The 24,919-nt window shown below is 40.4% G+C and overlaps 1 pseudogene across 1 annotated transcript in view; it reads right to left on the bottom strand.

Moving 5' to 3' along the window:
• Nucleotides 1–24,634, bottom strand: part of LOC308518526 (high mobility group protein B3-like) — a 45,851-nt pseudogene extending 21,217 nt beyond the window's left edge. Inside the window, exon 1 of the transcript in view lies at nucleotides 24,092–24,634. The product of the transcript in view is annotated as a high mobility group protein B3-like (transcript). The remainder of the gene's footprint in view (nucleotides 1–24,091) is intronic.
• Between the last annotated feature and the right edge of the window lie 285 nt (nucleotides 24,635–24,919).

Genomic DNA, 24,919 nt, shown 5'->3' with positions numbered 1-24,919 from the left:
TTTCATTGATTTTTTTTTTAGAAAGAGTGGAAGGAAGGCAGGGGGAAGAGAGAGGGGGTGGGGAGAGAAAAAGAGCAAGAGAGACACCTATGTGAAAAAGACACATGGATTGGTTGCCTCCCACATGCGTCCGACCAGGCCTGGAATTGAGCCTGCAACTGAGGTCCATGCCCTTGACTGGAATTGACCCGAGACCCTTCAGTCCGAGAGCTAATCGTCTGAGCCAAACCATCTAGGGATGGCTTTTTTCTTAGACCTTATGAACCAACCTCTGTTAGCTTCAAAATTGTATTCTGCAGCGTTCTCATCTCTCTCAGCTTTTATAGAATTGAATTAGGGATTTGCTCTAGATTGCATTTTGCCTTGAGGGAATGTTGTGGCTGATCTTCTATCCAGACCACTAAAAATTTCTCCATATCAGCAATAAGGCTGTTTTGCTTTCTTGTTATTCGTATGTTCACTGGAATAGCGGCTTTAATATCCCTCGGGAACTTTATCTTTGCATTCATAACTTGGCTGTTGGCATAAGTGGCCTAGTTTTCCACCTTTCTCAGCTTTTGGCATGCCTTCCTCATAAGCTCAATCATTTCTAGCTTTTGATTTAAAGGGAGAGACATACAACCCATACTTCCACTTGAATACTTAGAGGCCATTGTAGGGTTATTAATTGGCCTAATTTCAACACTGTTGTTTCTCATAGAATCAGGAGGGCCAAGGAGAGGGATAGACATGAGGAACAACAGGTTAGTGGAGCAGTCAGAACCCACACACCATTTATCAGTTAAGTACGCCATCCTACAGGGGCGAGGTTTGTGTTGCCCCCAAATAATTACATCAGTAACATCAAAGACCACTGATCAAAGATCATCAAAAATATAATAATAATAAAAATATAAATATATAATAATAAAAAGTTTCAAATATTGAGAGAATTATCAAAATGTGTCACAAAGTGAGCAAATGCTGTTGGGAAAATGGTGCCAATAGATGAGCTTGATGCAGGTTGCCACAACCTTCAATTTTTTAAGAAAACCCACAACATTCGTGAAGTGCAGTAAAGTGCCATAACACATTTCAAACACTCCTGAGTGTATCATTCTGCTTGGCTGCTTCCATACTTGGTGTTGATTCACCAATTTTGTTGTTATTTTGCACAGTCTCTAAAAGTGTATACTAAATGATTTTGGTTTTAGCATGTCTTTAATTTCACCATTGTTCAGTACTAACCTAACATCAATAAAACCGTGTAAGGATTGACATTCACACACAGTCCTTTATTATTCACTGAACAGCACATGGCTTTGCTAGTGCGTTACTGTTCCATAGGCACTGAGTTCATTATCTACATCATGACTCAATACCATTGCTAGTTTAAAAAAAGAGTTCTCCCATTGTATGGGCTTTTGTTAGTATTAAAAAAGTGTTTGCCAGGTACTTCTCTCCTGTATTTACCACACTTATACCAAGAGCTGTTGTATGATATGAACATTAGTGGTTCTTTTCAAATATAAAGTGAGATATCTAGCAGCATGATTTTCAACAGTTAAAATGAGTGATATTATGTGACATACTACAATCACTTAACATAGGAGTCTTGCCAATATTCCAATCTGCTTTCTCTCAGAGGAGGATATTTTTCATTTAATTAGTGGATGGCTTTGCTTTTTTCATATTCTTATGAGTAGAACAGCTTTGGATGACGCCTCTCTAGTTTTAATCCCCTCCCCCCTCTTTTTTTTGTGACAGAAGTCATAAATTTTATATTCTTCCGTGAGACCATCTGTAGTAACATGACCCAGCTTATCCCAGAATGGTTCACAGGAACTCCCAAATCTCTTTTATATAAAATGAAGCAGCAGTATTGCTGTTCCAACTTGCCATCCCCAAATATGCTGCTCTGTCATATTGACTATTTGAGTTAAAGCTCCTTGAAAACCAGCAAATAAAAGAAAATTACTTTGACTTTCCCTCTTTTTCTTTTTTTTAAAAACAGATTTTTATTGATTTGTGTTTAGAGAGAGAGAAGGAAAAGGGAGAGAGAGATAGAAACATCGATGAGAAAGAACATTGATTGGCTGCCTCCTGCATGTCTTTTACTGGGTATTGAGCCCACAACCCAGGCATATACCCTCACTGGGATCGAATCAGCAACCTCTTGGTTCATGGGTGATGCTCCACCACTGAGCAACACCAGCTGGGCTTCCCTCTTTTTCTTAAAAGCAGGAAAGGAAATTTCTATATGAAAGATTTCCTCCCTATGACAGAAAGCCAGTAACATTCTTATAATCAAGGATGAGAAGTTGAGACAGAAAAATTTATACAAACAGATCTTGTTAAAATTATTATCTTTGTTTAGCCTCTCCACATAGTTTAGTTGCTTGCCCACAGTTGTCTCTCTTTGCTCAACTTAATATAAGAGCAAGTAGATTTTGTTGTTTCTTTGTGTCTTTGTTCCTTCTGAAGTTTCCTATGCCAAGTAAAACTTATATTAAATACATGTGTATGCTTCTCTCCTATTGATATGATTTAGCTCAATTTAATTCTCAGGTCTTGCCAAAGCAAGGTAAAGGTTTGCCTCTCCTACAGCCCCAAGGTTGTGTTTAAAATATACAAAAATGTCATGAGCCCTGGATTGGGAACTTGAGTTAGTTCAAAACTCAATTTGATTACTTACTGTTAATTTGAATAAGTATCATATTTTAAATTTATAATGACTCTAACCATACTTATATCTGAGTTGTAAGCCTCAGCTATGAAATAAACTTTACCCTACTCCTGCCACACATGCTGAAATGAGTTAAACTGACATGGAATTGTAATTCATCCTGTGAATATATTTATTTGTATTTATTTTTACCAAGAATTCCATGAGAAAGTTCAAAAATAAATATCTTATGACATTTAATTTAGGTTTAGGATACTAATGTTACCAATAAAAAGATGGGATTGCTTAAATACATTGAAGTTAGAGTCATAACAAAGCTTTTAGTAGAGAGGACACGTCGATGAAGAAGGCGGCATGTTTTTAGCTGGAGAGGACATTAGAGAGTGTAGTATGTAACTCACTTATTTTACAAGTAAGGAAACTGAGGCCAGAGCTATTTATGGACTTGCATTTTAGTGTTATACCAAAAGTTAGTGGGAGGCCAGTCCTAAAGTAGTCTTTCTTGGGTGCCAGTGTAACTCAGTAGTCTTCAGCTATAGCTGTTATGGGAGGCTTGCCAGCCATGAGCCCGGTGTCTGGCACCTGTCGGTCAGCTCAGCTGAGCGGTGCTCCTGCTATGGGAGTGCATTGACCATCAGGGGCAGTTCCTGGATTGAGTATCTGCCCCCTGATGGTCAGTGTGCAGCATAGCAACTAGTCGACCGGTTTTTCGGTCACTTAGGCTTTTATATATATACTAGGGGCCCGGTGCACGAAATTCGTGCACTGGGTGTGTGTGTGTGTGGGGGGGAGAGTGTCCCTCAGCCCAGCCTGCCCCCTCTCACATACTGGGAGCCCTCAGGCATTGACCCCCATCTCCCTCCGATCGCCTAATCGGCCCCTTGCCCAGGCCTGACGCCTCCGCCAGAGGTGTCAGGCTTGGACAGGGGGCCCCCATCTCCCCCCGATCACTGGCTCTGGCCCCCACCCAGGCCTGAGGCCTCTGGCCCAGGAATCATGCCTGGGCAGGGGACCCCCATCTCCCTCTGATCGCTTGCTCCACCCCCCCGCCCAAGCCTGACGCCTCTGACCCAGGCTTCAGGCCTGGGCAAGGGGACCATCATATCCCCCCAATCCCAGGCTCCGCCCCCCGCCCAGGCTTGATGCCTCAGCCAGAGGAGTTGACCCTCATCACCCTCCGATCACCAATCACCGGATCGGCCCCTTGACCAGGCCTGAGGCCTCCGGCAGAGGTGTCAGGCCTGGGCAGGGGACCCCCAGCTCCCCGCGGTTGCAGGCTCCGCCCCTGCCCAGGCCTAACGCCTCTGGCCTAGGCGTCCGGCCCGGGCAGCAGGGACCTGCAGTGGCAGCGGGGGGGGCGCCGCGATTGTGGGCTTCGCTTTAGGCCCAGGCAAGGGACCCCTAGCTCCTGGGACTTCCAGCTTTGACTGTGCCCAGCTCCCATCGCTGGCTCCACCCCTACTTCCTGCTATCACTGGCCAGGGCGGCAAAGGCGCCTGATTCTCCGATCATGGCTGGGGGGCAGGGCAAAGGTGGCCCCAGGGCCGCCTTTGCCCTGCCCCCCAGCTCTTAGCTCCCCCCTGGGTTTCCGATCACTTTCAGTGGCAGGGGGCTTCTTCCTGCTTTCCTGTTCGCCTCCCTGCATTGTGCCTGCATATGCAAATTAGCCGCCATCTTGTTGGCAGTTAATTTGCATATAGCCCTGATTAGCCAATGAAAAAGGTATCGCCGTACGCCAATTACCATTTTTCTCTTTTATTAGTGTAGATAATGCATAGCCTATGGACACAGACAATAGTGTGATGAAGGACTGGGGGTAGGTGTGCGATGAAGGGAGTTAATGGGGCGGAAAAGGGAACATCTGCAATACTTTCACAATAAATTTTTTAAAAAGAAAATATATATATGTTTTTATGATTTTCTTTAAATTATTGACAAATGCCCTGCACAAAGGTTCCTATCAATTCAAATTCCATCAGTCCTATATAGGAGTGCACGTTTCCCCAAAACTTTACCAACATATTGGCTCTTTAATTTAAATTTACTTTTTTTTGTTGTTTTTCTGAAGTTGAATATTTTCTAATGCTAATAAGCTATTTGTATTCCTTTCTTAATTAATTTCATATATATGTTTTTATACACTTTTTATTTTAGAGCAGGGGTCCTCAAACTACAGCCCGCGGGCCCCATGCAAATACAAATATTGTATTTGTTCCCGTTTTGTTTTTTTACTTCAAAATAAGATATGTGCAGTGTGCATAGGAATTTGTTCATAGTTTTTTTAAACTATAGTCCGGCCCTCCAACGGTCTGAGGGACAGTGAACTGGCCCCCTGTTTAAAAAGTTTGAGGACCCCTGTTTTAGAGGATAAGATAATTTTGAAAATAATTATTTGTATGTTATGCTGCCATGGCAAGCTCTTCTATAGAGCTTTGAAGCTACAATATATATCAAGTTTCTGAAGGTTATATAAACAACTGAGTTTTTGAATTTGTGGAATTTTGGTTTTTTAATTTATATTTGTAGAAATTGCAAAATTAAGTTTAGCTGAGCACATCATGGATGTATATATAATGAGGCAAAAACATATTTGGAAATTCTCCTGGTGTATTCAGTCTGATCCATTTAAAGACCCTCTAATTAAGTTTGACTCCAAACTTAAGAAAAGAAAGAATGGTGACCTTTTGAGATTATAACTTAGACAAGGCTTTGAAATCATACTAGCCATCTAGTATATAACATTTATAAATGCTATTTCTTTATTATCATTGCCCTAAAGCAATGTCTTTAAAAAGAAATAAAAACACAAAAATAGGTTCTAGTTAGAATGAGGCTTCTATGATATCCAATTCCGTGAAATGTCTGCATTAAATCTGTAGCTGTCAATTCCTTGTTTTGTGGTACATTTTCACTTGAATCGTCCTTGCCTGTGAGTTTAAGGAATATTATTAGAATGATTCTGGCCATAAGCAAAGCACTCTTCTTCCTAAAGTGTTAGTAAAGGTTTAGATTTAACCTCTCAAAGGGAAATAAATTTGTATTGAAATATGAATGTTAGGCCTTAGTATATTGTGTGCTTTAAGTGAAATCAAAGCTAAGACATTAGATCAATTCAATTTAAGATCTTATAGGGCATTTAAATTAGTAACTTTTTGAGAGCAATGTAATGGACTTTATCTGAGATGAATGCAGTCTCCAAGCCAAATGGGTTGTGCTGCTGATGTACTGCTGTTTTGAAGAACTAAGATCCTGTAATTACTGGAGGTAGGGTTCAGTGAGAAATGTCAAAGAAAATCAGAACTCACAGAAAGAAGCAATAGAGATTTCTATATCAGATATATTTAGGTAAATTTCCTATTGTAAAAACCTGAAAAGCAAGAGTCAGAAAGGAAAAAGGGAAAAGCAAAATGGAGAGAGAAGATCACAGCATACACTATCAACAACCGAAAGGGGCTGATGGCAGAGCAAAGGGACATAGATTGAGGTGATTGTTTAGCTATTATTTAAATAAAATTTTTAGAATGTCAAATATGCATTAGGTGAGAGGACCTGTGCAGCTGACAAAGTGAAGGTCATGTTTTCCTCTTAGAGGATCTCATTCATAGTCTAGTGAGTAAGACATAAATAAGTAAAATCATAGTGGTAAGAGCTATAGTAGAAATACCTACCAACTATAACAGAAGCACAGGGAAGGCACATTTAACTGTGTCAGTAGATAAAGAATGTCTCTTCATATTAGTGAAAGCTGAGGTGAATATTAAAGAACCAGAAGGATGTGATCAATTGAAAAATAATGTGAAAAGTATGGACAGAGCCAAGACATGAGCATGTACAGAATCTTTCAGGGTCTACAAGTATCTTAGCATGATATTAGCACTAATATATAGAGGAAAGTGGTGGGAGAAGACCATGACAGATGCATTGCATGATAGAAGTTATCCTGAAGGTAATAGAAAGACTTGGAATGATTTAAGAGAATGATATGATCTGATTTAGAAAAATTACTTCTGTGTCAGTGTAGGTTTAGATTGGAGAGGGAGGAAAGGAAAAATAGAAGGAGAGGTAAATAGGAAATCCAGGTAAGAAAAGATGAGCATCCAACATAAGGTGAAGGCAGCGGTAGTAGAGAAGGAAAATAAATTGTTAAGTATATCAATTAGAGGTAGAACTGACAAAAATGTTGAAATGGAGTGAATGTAGGAAAGTGAGAAATCTAAAATAACCTTTAGACATCTCAGGAGACTGGCAATATGATGATATAAGTCTCTAACATAGAGAATTAAGATTTGTGAGTTATACAGGGGCCTTGTTATGTTGTTTTTTGCCACTTTATGTTGAAATGTTGTCCAAGTAGTAGTTTTTCGACAGTGGTTTCATGGACCAACATCTTGATTAGGATGCTAAGCTGGAAATGTAGATAATTTTCATGAGTGTGTATGTCAGACCAACAAGTGTGCTTTTATTGAATGAAAGAGAACTAAAGATGGAATAATTATAATGCAGAAATAGGTACAAGAAAAGGATCTAATCATGGATCTCAAAAAGTAGCCAGAGACATAGGAGGAGAACTGGAGAGAGTGATGCTGATAGAAACTAAGAGAGGTAGACTTCCGGGAGACAAAGATCAGCATTTTCAAATTTTGCAAATAAAGACTAAAAAATGTCCATTGGACTTTATAGATAAGAGATCAAGGTGACCAGGGGAAAAAAGCTTTCAATGAAAAGATGGGGTCAATAGCAAAACTTAAGCTTGATGAATGAATGAAAGTGGGAAAATTGAATCAGCAGGGTGGTTACATTCAAGACTCTTAGTTATGAATAAGAAATTGAGGAAGCCTTGGGGTGAGGAGGATTTTTTTCTTTGAAGATGATATATGCTGAAATATACTTATAGATGGGGATTAAAGGCCAATCTGGAGAAAGAAAACAATGAAGGGGAAAAGATTATTGAAGAAGTGAGAACTATAGAAAAGGGGTTAACTAGGATCCATAGGAGTTTGAGAAATAACCATGGACCAGAGGGAGGGGATAACTCTTCTCTGAGGTATACAAGAATGAATTTGAACGCAGTTATGTTAATGTTATGGGAATGGTGGCGAGGGTCAGGGTGGAAGTTGAAGTAGTTCTCTGTTCAGGTGATTGATAAAATGCAATTTCAAGTTGTAGTCAAAGAGAAGCACTGTCCTGAGCAGAAAAAGTCACAGTATTTTAATGAGAGGATGAAAAAGAGAGAAACTTAACCTCTTTGTCAAATAGAAATAGAACTAATAAGGATATTCTCCCCCCAAGATTAGAGCCTAGGGCCAGGCCTGAAAATTCAAATGGAGTAACCAAGGTTATTGTCTCATCAATACAGTAGATGCCACCTACGTAGCATTTCCTATGTGTCCGATTCCCTACTAAATGCTTTGCCAAAATGGCTTTTGTTTCAATCCTCTTCAAATCTTATTTAATAGGTATTATTACCTGCATTTTCCTGATGAGAAAATTGAGGCTTACTAAAGTTAAATGCCTTGCCCAAATTCATACATCTATGAAGCAATATCAAAATCAACATTCTAAAACAGCCTCTGTGTCTCAAAAGCCTACACTTATGAACAACATTCTGTTTTATTTGGATAGAACTGCAGAGTACTCCAAACTTTTGGCCAAGCTAATTGGGCAATATGATAGTATCTATTTTATGTTCTAATTCATATAACTAATTTCTAAATTTTTTCCACAGTTCAATAATGATTACCTGTGACCTTGAGTATGATAAACAGGCTGAGGGAAGAGGACTCAGTGGAGGGAAAAAAAAGTGAGAGAAAGCCAGGAACCCAAGAATTGAAACTTTAATAGAGAGATCTCTCATTTTTTTTTAAAACTGAGGGAAATCAGTAGAATAATTGCTGAGCCAGAGGACATTCTGTTTGGCTGTTGTCCTTGCTGACTTCTCCAGTTTCTTACTGGATTTCTTTACTTGGAAATCTCACAATTCTGAGTCCTCTTCCCAACAAAACTCTCTTCATAATTCTTGAATTACTTTATTTAGCTAAATATTACCTGTAATTTTTCCATTTTTGAGGTTCTTTGCAAATAAAGAGTGCTGTGCTCTGGGTAGTGGTCCAGGAGACCTCTTACAGTGACATAAAATATATAATAGATTAAAAGCAAAAAAAGAAAAAGAAAAGAATACACATATCCACACACTCATGGATGTTCTACTACATGGGAGAATAGTGGCAGTTTTCAAGTAAATTTAAATACTTGTAAAATTAGAGCGAAATCACCAAATTACCTTAGAATCTGAATTCCCAAATGATCTTTACAATTAGAGTCAGTTAACATTTTCTGTTAATGTTCCAAGGAAAGAATTAGTAAGTAGATGGCTATAAACTTTTGAACAAAAAAGGGTTTCTGCTATTAATTCCCCTTAAGAAATTTAGCCTCAGGAAAAAAACCCTAACCACAAATTATTTTTAACGGTAAAACATGTCGATGGTTGAATCAATATCAGTACTGTTACAGAGCCCATATTTTTCTCTCTTTTTATGACAACAGCAAATCAGGTCATCCCAGCATCTCACCTTTCAGTCCAGAAGTTCCATAGTCAACATGATTATTTTACCCACAGCTTTAAAAGCCACAATCAAAATGACAAACCTGTACATTATTTGACCATGTCTGCAAGTGATTTGGACATTCCTTGTTAGCACTGGGAGACCACCATGTGTTCTAGGCACTGTTTGTGAATATGTCCACCTGATTAGTTCGTGTTCTCTGTCATAACCCTGATAGCCCTGAACATATGTTGTGGGCAAAATCTGTAAAGCCAAAAAAATAAAACCCAGAGTTCACCCCATCTATCTTTGTCACCTTTAATGCCCACACTTATTCAGTTACTGAATAAGGAGGTGAAAGATTTGGATTATTATACTTTTAGTATTTTTACATGTAATAAAAGTAGTCTGATGAATTTCAAACGATTAGAAGGAAACCATAAAAAATGACCACTCATTTTACTCAATTTAAATTCATAGCCTAGAACACTGTGGCTAATAATTAGCTGTAGCTAATGAAACAAGGCACATGTAATTGACAAGACTGTACCAGAAAGGCACACTCTATCATTTTCAGATACAGGGCACTGCATATGCCAGAGTTTTACACAAAGAAGGCTTGAACTAGGCGGAATCTCCACAAGGGAAAATAAGTCTTCCATTTGAGAAACACATGGTAGCTCTATAGATTCTTTATGTGATTTTTAAATGTGTCTGACATTTTTATTAATGTGTTTAAACCAATGTTTACATAAGCAAGATCATTCTCCAGTACATTTTGCTAAAAGTTCTCCATTAACCACGTGTTTTATCTTTGGACTTTACAATCTGACAAATAAAAAATTCCAGCATAGCATGTTGTGCACACAGGTTTACTCAAGCACAACTGTTATAATCACTTGGGGCTGCTGAGTTCTCAGTGCAGCTGGTTTGTTGTAAATCAATTATAGTCATTTCCTAAGGATTATGAATCACACTTTAAGAATGTGCTCTTATGTGTCTTAATTTGACATTGGTAAAATTCCACTGGATTATAGAAGCAATGTAGGGTTTTATTACGAGCCTGAGATGAACCTTATTAAAGGGCTAGGATATTCATTATTCAAGTCATGTCTGCACTTCATTAGAAGCTGTGTTATGAATAAGTTACTCATAACTCAACCCTGATTTTATAGCATCTGAAACCAAACATCAGTACCAAGCATAGGATGGAAGAAATAATTTGTCCAATCCTTAGGTCATCCTGCAGAAACAAAACTATATAAAAAGTAGATAAATTATTTAAAATGTGAGCTTAGATAATAATACCATAACACTCAATCTCTCAAAATATAACTCTGTCAATTGTGTTGATTTCCTTAAAGACGTATTTTAAAATATGAAATCTGTCGTAGATATGCTCTACTAAGAAAATATTGGGTTAATAAAATGCAGCTCTTAATGTTTGGGAAAGTATGAAAATGATAGCACAAATATTCCCCCCCCCCCCCCGACCTATATTGTAGCACTTTAAGTAAACAAGGAAAAAGACAAACTAAAAGTCGATAGATTACAAAGAAATGCTAGCACAGTATTCAGTAAGTACAAAAGAGCATAGAAATGTATGTTCAAAGCAATCCTGGAGAACCTTTAGCTTTTACAACCTGACAAGGCTGAGTGCTGAACAAGGAAATTACCGAGTACTCAGGGTCAGTAGTCATCTGCCTCACAGAGTGAAGCACCAATGTTTACAAAGAATCTTTGTTCCCCTTTTTTCTTTCATCTGTTGTCTTTTTGTAGCAAGGAATGTCTGAAAAGGATGCTAGCTAAAGCAAAAGGAATGCTCTTCTAGCTAGCATTCTTGACCTGAATTTCTTATCAAACCATCTTCATAAAGATGTTATCGCTGTTTAGTGGTAATTTTAATTGCATATCTCATGCCAGTGCAAGATACAGGCAGAATAATTTTCCCTTATGCTTTGTCAGTATGTCTTTTTTTTTTTCAGTATGTCTTTTTAAAAAATAACAGCAGAAATGGGTTATTTACTATGGACTTAATGATTACAGTTAATGAATACCACCACATGACAAAAGAATTTCATAGGTCAACACATCAAAGGAATCATTTTGACATTATTACATTTATAAACAAAAGTAAAATGCTATACACTCAGACTTTCATTTTTTCAGTGTAAAAATAATATATTCAAATCAAATGTTGCATCTTTAAGTGATTTAAAGCATTTTTAAATGACAAGCTGTGGATACATTTTCTTTTATCTGGGCTAAACGCTGTTCATATTCTGGATGTATTTTAACCTTAACAATAACAAGTAATAAGGACCTCAAGAGCCTGTTTAATCTCCTTTGACCCAAAGATAAAGGGCTTGAGAAAGTTGAATTCATGATTTTTCATGATCCATGGGAAACCAAGGATAGCAGTTGAGCAGTTTCATCATCTTTAAAGGCAAGATATATCCACAGAAGCTATTCTGTAAGAGTAATTTAGAGACTTTTGTTAGGTCCATTTATTCTTTTGGGTTATTAAGAAATCAATTTGTAAGTAGCCTCTGTAGTATAATAAAATTTTCTTTTACAACATTTTGTTAAATGTCAACATTTATATTAGTCTTCATCATTATCTTTTTCTTTCAGTATAAAAACTGTCAGATAATTAATTATCATGAAGCTCAATTTCACAGGTTTAAAAAAAAACAGTGGTACCATGACAGTAATACTTAGAAATAGGTTATTTTCTGGCTCTTTCAGTAATGCTAAGATGTTTAAATCCTGGATATAACTCCTTAGCATTCTACAAATTTGTATATTACAAACTATAATAAACATGTGCTAAATATCAAGGGAATTACATGGATTATTATTTTAAAAACTTACCGTTTTACAATCAAAATTAAAATTGTGCACATGAAATTAATGCTATTAATGATGTAGATTTTATAAACAATATTGAACTTACGTTTAGTGTTACCGGTAATTCCTTAACTTGCATTAGTGCCCTTTCCTAGAAATCTACTTAGACCTATCCTTAGCATCAGGACATAAATCTTTCATAACTGTTTCCTCATTCCCAAATCCACATTTTTCCCCCTTTCATAATAGCATTAACTTCTATTTTTGAAATTTAGTCCTCATTTATACTTGAACATTTATAGCTGATTTTTGGCTTACATTCTTTTATGATCCTCTATGTTGGTGTTGTAAATCATACTCATTATTTTATTACTTTCTATCAGTGTTTTCCTCAGTGGCCATTTCTGTTCATTTGATCCGTTACAATGATGTTGTATTGCTTCCACTGCTATAGCAGTATTTTGCACTCATGTATCAATTTCATTGTGTTTGCTTTCTAGTTTTCAGGAATTTCTCATCATTTCTAGCCCATTTATGGCTATTTTTTTTCATTTGTCAACTTGTTTATGTTTTAATCCTCTTAAAATACTTTTCCTTAGATTTTAGTTGGGGAGTTACACAAATAAGGTGTAAGTCTTCTGAGTACACCATTGTGATACAAATTTGCCACAAACAGTTTGAAACATATTAGAGCCTAATCCTAGCTAATAAAAGGGTAATATGCAAATTAACTGTCACTCTGCTACAAAGATGGCAGGGCCCATAGCCACAAAGATGGCGGCACCTGCTGGAGCCATGGAGCCCACGGAGGGGGCTGGAGGCTTGCCTTCCAAGCCTCCCACATGCCCAGGCCGGCTGCCAAGGGAGACATTCGGGGAGTGCAGTGGGGAGACATGCGGAAAGTGAGCGAGGTTCCCAGTCTGGGGGTTCCAAATCCACCGTTGGTTCCTTTCACTGCTGTTTTTCCTCCTCGCAGGTATCCTCCACGGAAAAACCATTCCATGCAAATATCTCATGTCCTAATGGGTGAATCCTAAGCCGAATGAGTGTCACACCTGGGCAACCTAACTCCCGTTAGAAAAAGGACCCGGGAGGAGGGATTTAGGAATCAGGAAGCCATCGTGACCTGCTCGGTCTCTGGAACTGCTGTCAAACACAGGCAGTCTGAGACCCGCTCAAACACCACCTGAGCTAAACCTGAGAACCAAGATATTTTCAAGGCCCAAAGTTGATGGGCATAAGAGGGCAAGGGAGCAAAGCAAGCAGAACAGACAACTCAACCAAAGACACAGGAGCCTAAGATAACGAAGAGAAATGTCCTGGCCACCGATGCCCTCCTGCAGATGTGGTGCTCACACCCAGCTAGGGGGAGGGGGTGTCTATGTGCAAAATTTAAGGCCACCAGCAGGAGGGAAAGTCGAGGCATGCCTAAGGATTTTTTGTACATGTCCCACAGTCGAGAAGCAGAGTCAGAATCAAGAAGCGAAGTCTTACCTCAGTGCTGGGGTGTTTAAAAGTATCTAAAAATAGCAGTCCCATTACCGAGTCCACCACCATGTTTGCCCTGTGCCCTATAACCTCCAAGCAGCGACAGCAACTCTGGAGAGGGAAAAACTGCAGCACTTCCTGTGTCTGAAGTGCTAGCACCTCAAACCTTGGCCTATCTCCAGCGCAGCAGAGAAAGGCTGAGAGAGGAGAGGTGGGTATAGTGGCTCCAGTGGTCCAAATCCTGTCATTGTCTCGCATTACCTAGCCTCAGCGCCCTCCAGGGCAGCCTCAGTGCCAGTGCAGAGGAAGCTTTGGAAAGGGTGGTGGTGAGGAGAATGCTTCCGACTCTGGATACCCAGTGAAACTGCTGTCAAGAGCCTTTCTAGGGCTGGCAGGAAAACGCAGCAATGAGTGAAGAATAATGTCTCAAAATGAAGAGGTGGTTGTTGTTGTTTTTTTTGTCCTCATCAGCAAAATGTGAATATTACCTAACCCACAGACTTTGCAAGAATTAATTGAAATAAAATTCCAGAAATTGTATAATGGCTGGGCTGAAAAGGATAGGTTGGTTGAGTGTGAGCATGGTCCTGTGCACGAAAAGGTTACAGGCTCGATTCTAGGTCAGGGCACAACCTGACACATACTTGGGTTTCAAGTTGGATCCCTGGTCGGGGCTCCTAAGGAAGGCAACTGAAGGGATGTTTCTTACATTGATGTTTCTCTCTCTATATCCCTCTCCCTTCCACTCTCTCTAAAAATCAAAGGAAAAATGAACTAATGCGATATCTGCAAATGTGGATAATATATATAAAAAAAAAGGGGGAGACCCTAACTGGTTTGGTTCAGTGAATAGAGCATCAGCCTGCGGACTGAAGGGTACCAGGTCCGATTCCGGTCAAGGGCATGTACCTTGGTTGCGGGCACATCCCCAGTTGGGGGTGTGCAAGAGGCAGCTGATCAATGTTTCTCTCTCATTGATGTTCCTAACTCTCTATCCCTCACCCTTCCTCTCCGTTAAAAAAAAAAGCAGGGTGAAAGAAGTTGAATATCTACTGTATAATTTAACTTTTTAGGGGCATATATGTTATCTATACTAATAAAAGGGTAATATGCTAATTTGACTGGACATCTTTCAGACATCCATCCGGACGTCCTTCTGGACAAAGCCATGGTGGTGGGGGCCGAGGCAGAGGCCATTATGGGTGATCAGGCTGGCAGGGGAGGACACTTAGGGGTGACCAGGCTGGCAGGGGAGGGCAGTTAGGGGTGATCAGGCTGGCAGGCAGAGGCAGTTAGGAGTAATCAGGCAGGCAGGGGAGCAGTTAGGGGCAATCCAGCTGGTAGAGGAGCAGTTAGGGGTGACCAGGCCGGCACACAGAGGTGCTTAGAGGTGATCAGGCAGGCAGGCAGAGAGGTTAGGGGCAATCAGGCAGAGGTGGTTAGGGGTGATCAGGCAGGCAGGGAAACAGGGGCATCAGGAAGGCAGGCAGAGTGTTTAGGGGCGATCAGGGAGGCAGGCAGGTGAGCAGTTAGGAGCCAGCAGTCCCGGATTGTGAGAGGGGTTCCAGATTGGAGATGGTGCAGGCCGGGCAGAGGAACCCTCCTGTGCACAAATTTCGTGCACCGGGCCTCTAGTCTATAATAATAAAAGTGTAATATGCAAATCGACTGAATGGCCTCACTATGACACCGACTGGTGCCAGGCCAGCCAAGATGGGTGCGAAATGATTGGTTGGGGGGAGGAGGACCCAACATCATCCCATGATCGCCCCACAGAGGGAGGCTCAGGCTACCAGCCAGGAGGGTGATCAATCAGGAGCTCCGTGATTGCCCCAAAGAGGGAGGCCCAGGCCACCGACCGTCAGCCACAGGGGTGAGCAGGACCTCCCTCTGTGGGGGCGATCCATCTTGGAGTCCCAAATGGGTGGGCAGGGGCAAAGAGGGAGGTCCAGACTACCTGGCCAGCAGTGCTATGGCAGGTGGGCATGGCCTCCCTCTGCGGGTGATCGATCACGGGGCTCCCGGACTGCGAGAGGGTGCAGGCCAGGCTGAGGGACCCTTCCCCATCGAGTGCACAGATTTTGTGCATTGGGCCTCTAGTAGTTTTATAATAGGAAATTATTAATCATATATCTATGGACTGGTAGGGAGATTGTATTTTTCTGTGTATATAAATCCCTGTATCCTAGTATAGGACTGAATATTATATGCGTGCTAAAATGTGTATTTATGTGTTTGTGCCTCTCTGTGTGTGTGTGTGAAAGAGAGAGAGAGAAAGAGAGAGAGAGATTATTTACCTCATTGTCACAGTTAAACTGACATCCCTGGATGTAACTATTATATTTAAGATATTTATAGCTAAATATCTTATATTCAAACTACTTAGATAAGCCAATGAAATTAAGAAAAGAACAAAATTAAAGGAAAATATAAGTGCATAAAGGAATATTTCCAAGACACATATCCACTTCAGAATAGACAAGGTAAGCTAATGAAAAAATATAGAAGTAAATATTCCTATGTTTCTCTATATGACCATATGTCTATAAGTTGTTCTTTGTTATATTTTTTTCAATTCAAGTTTTAAATTTTAAAAACTCATGTTTTCATTCTCAGAATGATCTTCATGGTCAATTTTCTGGAGCTATTTTCCATAGAAAAATAAAAATGTCCAATAAAGTTGTTTAGTTTCTGGTATGATAAATAACATTATGTTTTAAACTAGCATTGAAGTATATTTAAAATATCTTAAAAATAATAAAGAAGAAAATATTTATTTAAAAAATATCTCTTATAGAAGGCCAAGTTAAAAATGAAAAATTCTCAAAGGCTCATCCCAGTGAGGTTTTTCCATCTAAATAATACAGTGATTGAAGAGGAAAATATAAGAGTGAAGTGATAATAAGTACAGTTGCCACAAGAATCATTTTTTATTGGATGACATTTTTTATTGTCATCACTTGATAAAAACTTCATTGATCACTCTCTGGTGATTTTCTCCTTTACTTCCCATGAAAGGAAGAGCAAATGTGAAAAACTGAAGAGCATTTCAGAAGTGAGTCACACAATTCTTAGAAATGCACATATTAAGAAAGCCAGTGTGTTCCTTGGAGACAAATGGTTGGAAGAGTCAGCAACCGTTGGGAGTTACATCAACAGAGTTCTCCAGAGATAAGCCCTTTTTCTGTAAATAGAATACTGAAAGTTGAGCTTTTCATTCTGGCCCACAGGCTTGAGCAGCCCAGAACCATGTGTCTGTGGTGTGAGAAAAGCAGAGGAGCTCCAGACAGTGGCATCTGGACTCTAAAATGTAAAGGATAGAAGTCTAAAGAGCTCCGTTCACAACAAAATAGAAAGAGACTAAAATAAGTAAAGTTTAATGTAAAACTTACAATTATATAGATACTAGTGGCCCAGTGCACAAAATTCGTGCACACTAAAAAGGGATTAATTAGAGGAAATATTTTAATATTGCTATTTGCCCTTTCTCTATAATAGAAGTGTCAGAGATGAAAGAAAATTAGTAAAATGTATATGAAAATCTTCCTCCTGTCAGAGTCTGGGGCACACCATGGGACCCAGAGTCAAGTCCCTGCCCACCCACATGCCCCAAAATCATGCGAGACCCAGACCTGGCCTCACCCCCCCACCCCCCCGGCATTGGGCTAGATCCAGACCCAGCCGGTCCCACCCTTGTCAAGCCCTGCCAGGATGGGGATGCAGCCTCAGGTCCCCTGGCCCAGCGCCAGGGCAGAGGGCACAGCCTGAGGTCCCCCAGCCCGGGCCAGGGTGGGGGGCATGCCTTGAAGCCCCCGTCAGGCCCCACCAGTTGGGGGACGTGGCCTGAGGTCCCCTGTTAAGCCCCGCTGGGAAGGGGGTGCAGCCTGAGGTCCCCTGTCAAGCCCCATCAGGTGGGGGGTGCGGCCTCAGGTCCCCTGGCCTGGGGAGGGAGGCATGGTCTGAGGTCCCCCATCAAGCCCTGTTGGGTGGGGGCACAGCCTCAGGTTGCCTGGCCCGGTGCCGGGGCCAGGGGTGTGGCCTGAGGTCCCCCATCAAGCCCCGCTGGGTGGGGGGCAAAGCCTCAGGTCCCCGACCTGTTTCTGGGGATGGGGGCACAGCCTGAGGTCCCCTGTCAAACCCTGCTGGGCATGGGGTGCAGCCTGAGGTCCCCCGGTCTGGTGCCAGGGTGGGGGGCGCGGCTGGGAGGGGGCGCAGCCTCAGGTCCCTGCTGATTGCTCGTTAAGGCTCATTAAGGGAACTCGGCCAATGCTGTGGGTGCAGCCATTTTGCGTTATGGAAACCGGCCCCCCTCACCTCCGCTGTGGGCACTGCCATCTTTGTGGCGGAGTGACAGTCAATTTGCATTTTCCCACCAGGCCTGGGAAGAGGGGAGTGGCCTGAGGTCCCCCTGTATAGGATTTACATTTATTTTGCTTTTCTTCTGTACTTTAGGGCCTACATTAGTTCTATTAATTGAAATTTTTACAATTTCTATTTAGTAAGTTCTTACTAAGTACCAGGCAGGTGCTATGATAAATGTGGAGAACTGGCATGGTCTCTGCTTAGGGCAGCGGTTCTCAACCTGTGGGTCGCGACCCCTTTCGGGGTCAAATGACCCTTTCACAGGGGTCACCTAAGACCATCGGAAAACACATATATAATTACATATTGTTTTTGTGATTAATCACTATGCTTTAATTATGTTCAATTTCTAACAATGAAATTGGGGTTCACCACAATATGAGGAACTGTATTAAAGGGTCGTGGCATTAAGAAGGTTGAGAACCACTGGCTTAGGGTATTAAATATTCAATTAAAAAATAGACTAATAAATGCCACAATAAGGAAAGCCTGGGTACTGTAGGAGCTGATGGTGGGACTTTCTCCCTGAGTATTGGAGTAGGGTGAGGTTTGGGAAAGGTTTCTTAGAGGAAGTGATTACTGGATAACTGAATGAAAAAAATAAAGTTAGCTAGATAGAGAGCAAAGTTGGGAAAGGTAGAAAGAGGAGGAACATTGCTTAAAATAAAGAAAACAACATGTGCAAAGCCTGTGAAACAGAGCAAAGCTGAGAGAAGTTAGCTATGGCTGGACAAAAGGGTGTGAGACAGGGAAGAGGGGTAGCAAAAGCCAAAGCCATTCAAGGCCAAGTGATAAAGGGCTTCTTGGCCGTCCTAAGGTATTTAAAAGGTCCTAAGGGAACAGAAAGCCACGGATCCCTTTGAATTAGGGATCATCTTTACAGAGTGATTCAGAAAGATCACTCTGTTTGCTATATGGAAAATGTGCTGGAGAGAAGCAAGCCTGCAGGAAAGGAGAGCTATTAACAAGCTTTAATTGTAATCTATGTAAGATATTATGACATAACTAGAGGATTCATGCACCAGTGGGGTCCCTTAGCCTGACCTGCGGGGATTGGGCCAAAACAGGCCCGGTGCACGGATTCGTCCAGGGCGTGTCCGGCCCATCTCGCCCAGTCCCTATCTGCTGGACCCCAGCAGCAAGCTAACCTAGTGGTCGGAGCATCTTCCCCCCTGGTGGTCAGTACGTGTCGTAGCAACTGGTTGAATGGTTGAACAAATGGTCGGACACTTAGCATATTAGACTTCTATTATATAGGATGGTGTCTCACACTGGCATTGTGGCAATATGGATGGAACTGTTTGGACAGATTAGGACACAGATGGTAAACCCTGAGAGGACTTGGTAATTAATTATATGTGGGAGGGCTGGACAAAGAAAAATCAGTCAATCATAGTATCTAGATTCCTGATGAGGGAGAATAGTGATGTAATTCACTAAGTTTGGACTCATTATGTATCACCAAATCAATTTTATAATTTAGTGTTACAATTTTTGGCCTATGTCCTCCATTCTAGAATGAAGGACATTGAGCCTTAGAGAGTCTGGATGATTGACTTGCATTACATCCCTAGTTACTAAGTGGCATGTTACATCTCAATCTAATGTTCAGGTATTTGGGAGGTATGACATTTTTACCTTCCATCATTTGCATCTCAAGTTATCCTAATCATTTAATTCATTCATTCGATTGTCAGTGTACATTCATTGTATTTATAATGGATAAACACTAAGAATTAAAGTCTAGTTCCTGTCTTTAAGGAGCTTGCAGTCTAGATTCCGAATTTTGCAGCAAGTAGACGGCAGAAATACCCTGGTCATACATACTTATTTTGTGGCAAACATTAAGTTCTAAAGCATTGTCTGAGGAGCAGTGTTTAATTTCATAGTCTTCTTATGTTTTCCTTTTTTAATTATACCGGAAAAATTTTTTGAAAGGGGTCATGGGTATTGTGGCAGAGTGAGCTGGTTGCCGTTTAATATCTAATCTCCTCCACCAGAATCCCAATGTTTAACTTGGCAGTTGACACACCATTTAAAAACTACATTTCCTAGCCCATCTTGCAGCTAGGTATTGCCATGTGATAAGTTCTGAACAATTAGAAATAAGGAGATCTATCCTGTGGGACTTCTAAGATGCCTCCTTAAAGAAAGGACATACACATTTCTCCACCTTTCCCTATTCTGCCGTGGGAGTGCAGGTACGGCAGCTGGAGCTTGGGCAGCCAGCTTGGACTATGTAGGTAAGGATGACACTCCAGTAGTAACACAGCCGTGAGCTGGAAGGCACTTGATGATGATGATGATGATATCACAGAGCTCAACCATGGAAGTCTGGGATCGGAAACGTCAAACTTTTATGGGAAAAACATAAATTTCTATTTGGTTTAATCACATATAATTTTTAAATAAGTATTCAAAAACTATTCCTAAGTTACACTTCCCTAAACAACAAACTAAAGAATCTGTGAATGTTTAGCAACTCTTTTTGAGTTAATTAAACCTCAGCTAAGGAATTGTTCGTGCACTTATTAAAAAGTAACCCCAGGGTAAACACTATAAGAACTCTTGTATTTTTGTTATGTAAGTGGAGAACCAGGAGCAATCAGAAAATTCACAGGCTGTGGGGAAAGGTTGCATGATCTTGTCTCCTAATATACTCAAAAAAGCAAGTTACTTGTGAGATAACATACTCTTATGTTCATGCTCGGGGAATACAGCAGCAGTGATGTGGCCCAAGAATACTAAATCCCAGCACGCATGTGAAAAAGAAATACATATCTCCTTCACAGGTCTCTTTCCATATGCTGTAGGTACATCTCTTTTAGTCAAAGACTAGGAAATGATCAGTAGTCCAGTAGTTATCAGCAGTAACCTAGTTATTGATCTGTATACCTTGTCTTATCTGTTCCTTTATCAGCTTATCTATAGAAAATGAATTGGCAAATGTGCCATATAAGTAGTTTTGGCTTTGTTTTGTCATCTTGATTACTGTTCTATTCAGATCCAATTGCTATCCTATATATTTAAAGGCTAATATGCAAATTGAACAGCTGAACGACTGGTCGCTATGATGTGCACTGACCACCAGGGGGCAGATTCAACACAAGAGCTTCCCCCTGGTGGTCAGTGCTCTAGAAGCTGTGCTCATGGCTGGTGAGTGCAGAGGCAGTGGCAGGAACCTCTCCCACTTCTGTGGGAGCACTAAGGATGTCTAACTGATGGCTTAGGCCCACTCCCCATGGCAGTTGGACATCCCCCTAGGGCTCCTGGACTGCGAGAGCCTCTCCCCCCCCCCCCCCCCCCCCCGCCCAAGCAAAATTTTGTGTACCAGGCCTCTAGTTTCTTAAGAAGAAGAAAGTTGTGTATAAGGAAAAGACTTACTATTTATTTCAAAAGGTTAATAATTAAGTGCTCATTTTAATAGGTTTATTTGAGCTTTCAAAAATGCTATACATTTATTTAAACAAAACTTCTTTCCTACATAGAATGAGAGAAAATAATCAAAAGCGTGAATTCCCCCCCACATTCTGGAATATTTTAACATACCAAATTCAATAATAAAACATGTCAATATATCTACTTTTTTGGTACTGAAGATATACGACAAATGATGTTTTCTACCTTATTATATATCTTAGTAGAAGAGTGAGCACAAAAATTGATTTATGATTATATCATAAATCCTTTATCAATTATGATCACATGTGCATGGCATAAGAATTAACTTTACACTATTTCTGGGAGAAAATAAATTGTTGATAAAAGAGGTAATCACTCAAAACTCAGGATATCTAACAGGTAATTGATCTGCAGCTTTATCTTCTTTATTCTTATAAGAATAATTGTCCATAAGTGACAAACGTTGCCAACTATTTTTTTCCCTAGACAATGTAATTGTGAAATAGCCAATTAGATTCGGAGTTTCAGATCAATATTTTGATAGCTCTTCAAGATGAAGTATTCTTTTGATAGTGGCCAAAATTAAGGGCTACATTAAGAGGAATATTTTCAATAAGTGATTTAGCACTGCGACTAGCACCGTGTATTTAATGATATGTCTATAATACTGCCAGAGCATTAAGTAGAATTCACTAACAAATGCTGTTACAGTTTCACTCTGCTTTGATGATTTGCTTTACATTAATATAATGAGGTAAAATTAATACCAGCTTATAGTATAGCAGCCCATTTAATTGGGTTGAACATGTTTCAACTGCTTTTAGTAATGAATTTAGTTTCAATGATAATGAGACCATTTATTATTTTTAATTTTAGAACAAATAATTTTGTGCACACTTTTTAATTTATCAATTTATTCCATTAAGATGTAAGACAAAACATCTTAAATATTTAGAAAATCAGTTTTTAGTACAAATATTTATTTTATATAATAAAAAATAAAGTCCTGAGGAAAATGTCATTTATTTTTTAGGAATACTATCTGGAAATAAAACAAATACCCCATTTTCACTGTAACTAAGAGTATGTCACTGTATTTATCACTAAATATTCCCACTTGCTTTATATCAGAAAAGTATATTTTGCTCATTTGTTCCTCACATATGCTTACCCAGAGACAATTGTATTTACTTTCAATGGAGCCTGTGACTAAACATGAGGGTCACTTGAAAGAAATTTAATGAAAAAAATAAACTGGTGAAGAAAATAGAATCAGAGGCATGGTAACAGGAAATAGACTGCTGACTCTCAGAGGGAAGGGGTGGGGATTAACCAAAGATCTTACCTATGGACACAGACAAAAGGGTGGTGAAGGTCTGGGGCAGGGCAGTCCAGGAGGGGTGGAGGGGTGAATGGGAGAAAAAAGGGGGGACATCTGTAATATACTCTCAACAATAAAAAAAAACACTTGTATTGAAATACAAAAATACAAACATCTTTCTAAGAGTGTTTTACTTAAAGAGTAAAGCAAAAAAATAAAATGAAAAACCCCAAAATCTCCAAGTTAGATATTTTATTTTTAAACATAATACTGATTTTATTTAACTTCAAAAACATTTCAGCATTATAAACATACAAAAAAATAACAAAACGTTGCAAATTGTGTTTAGCACAGAAGGTTCTCAAACTTTTATGGATGCAGTGACTCTCACTTTGTTGACAATGAAGAGTTGTACAGTTTGTTTTAAAACAGTTTAAAACTACCACACTTAACTAAGAAAGACCCAAACATTTCTCATGCCAGCTGACCCCCCCTTTTTCCACAGTTAAGAATGGCGGGATGCTCTGTCACTATATACAAAATCAAAACAACCTGAAGCTAAATGGATGCCCACTGCACTGTCCACAGGTCCAGCCTCCCAGTGCACACCCTGAGCTACGGCCCCTCCACAGGGCATCTTCCCCGCAGCCCAGCACCAAGCAAAGAGCGTCAAAAGCTTGTCTTGGTTGTTTGTTCTTTTTACAAACTATAGAGATGTACAGTTGAGAACTCAGGATTTCTAGCCAATCCTATATAATAAAAGGTTAGACCATAAGCAGGATGACCAGAACGACAGCTCGACCAGTCGCTATGAGGTGGGGGGCCGGCGAGGGGAACGGGGTGGCTGGCAGTAGTGGTGGTGGGGCAGGACGAGGGCCTGCAAGGGAAACCGGCTGGCTGCCTGCGGCAGGGCGGGACAAGGGCCCGCGAGGGAAACAGGCTGGCAGCGGCGGCCAGAGACTGTCGAGCGGGCAGAAATGGCCCTAATCGCAGGCTAGGCCTGGGGACCCTAACTGCGCACGATTTCGTGTGCTGGGCCTCTAGTAGCCAAATAGTTAACACCACCTTACAGATTTAAAAAAAAAGAAAATGCCAGAAACATCTTTAAATGCCTTGTCACACCAACAGCAAAGTGCACAGAGTGAGGAGAACATGAGTCTTTTCATTTTAAAAATGTTTGGAAATACGTACAACTTTGATACAGTTTCTGGGTGCTCTGGACACCCATGGCCACTTCATGTAAACCACTGGTAATTTCTAGAGCACTTTGAGAGACTATATATGATCATGATCCATCTGTGTAATTAATCCTAATGTGGGCACTAGACACCTCTCAAATAAGAGCTGTGTCAATTATGGTGCTCCCCTACACTAAGGTATTCACAAGGACATCAACAGTTTTTTTATTCATGCTTCTCCTCGCCGTTTCTTTCTTTTCCTCTTCCTCCTCCTCTTTTTCATCTTCTTCCACCTTTTTCTGGGTAACTTTACCGATACCCTTTGCACCATCAAACTTTGCACCATAAAATAGTCGGCGACATCCTTCTCACATTTCTCCTTCAGCTTTGCAGCCTTATTGTTGTAAAGTTTCTTTTCGCTGTCACTTAAATTATTCCACTTCTTGCCCATCTTCTTTGCCACATCTCCAATAGAGATTCCAGGGTTTGTGGATTTGCTCTTGGGGTGGAATTTCAAGCAGAAAAGGAAAAATCCAGACGGTGGCCTTTTGGGGGCACTTGGGTCCTTCCTCGTGCCTCCTTTAGCTGGTCCATAATCCTTCATTTCCTGATCATAGCGTACTTTATATTCCTTTGCCATCTCATCAAATTTAGATTTCTCTTTTGCCGACATTGTCTTCTACCTCTCAGATCACTTCTTAGAAAATTCTGCGAAATTGACTGGAACTTTTGGGTTTTTCTTCTTATGTTCCCCTCTGCATGTCTGCACTAAGAAGGCATAAGCAGGCATCTTGCCCTTCGGCTTCTTGGGATCACCTGTAGCCATCCTGACTGTGTTGTTCGCTAGCTTGGGCAACACAGGGCACAATGCAAGGCTCAGCGCTCCCCAGCCTCGTGCTAGATGCCTCCAAGTGAGATATTTTAAAGCAATGGAACAGAAAATAGAAGACATGGCTAAGATGAGGAGCAAAAAAAGAGTACATGCTATTATCACTTAAAGGTTGATAAGAGCAGGGGACAGTGTTTAGTTAAGTTCTGAGAAACAGGTGTATATTGCAGTGATGAGTCCATGTTCTGGTAACGGTTACAGAAGTAGGCAAAGGGTCAGAGT

Source organism: Myotis nattereri (genome assembly GCF_964212035.1).
Source record: "Myotis nattereri genome assembly, chromosome: 4".
Lineage (NCBI taxonomy): Eukaryota > Metazoa > Chordata > Mammalia > Chiroptera > Vespertilionidae > Myotis > Myotis nattereri.
This window is presented reverse-complemented; position numbering and strand designations above follow the sequence as displayed.